A 295-nucleotide genomic window follows, 5' to 3' on the forward strand; every position below is an offset into this window, starting at 1 on the left:
CTATATCAACCATAAGATTGACAGGCTGGATCTGGGGGAAGCAGCCAAGCTCTCAGTGGAAAGACAGGATAATGTGGCAGAATGAAGTAATTCTTTGCAAAATGTACACAGTAAATCTCTGTCCACTCAGGGATGTCTTCGCAGAATATGAAAGAAGTCACTTTGGACTTGCTGTTTTTTGTTTGGGGTTGTTTGAGGTGTGGCGAGCCAGCCGCCACAAGTGGATCAGTACCTAAATGGGGGAGTGGGAATGAATAAAAGACACTCACACAAAAGATGATGCGATCGATCGGTC

The sequence above is a fragment of the Rhinolophus sinicus genome, chromosome 18 (genome assembly GCF_057876585.1).
Source record: "Rhinolophus sinicus isolate RSI-liver-muscle chromosome 18, RSI-T2T, whole genome shotgun sequence".
Taxonomy (NCBI): domain Eukaryota; kingdom Metazoa; phylum Chordata; class Mammalia; order Chiroptera; family Rhinolophidae; genus Rhinolophus; species Rhinolophus sinicus.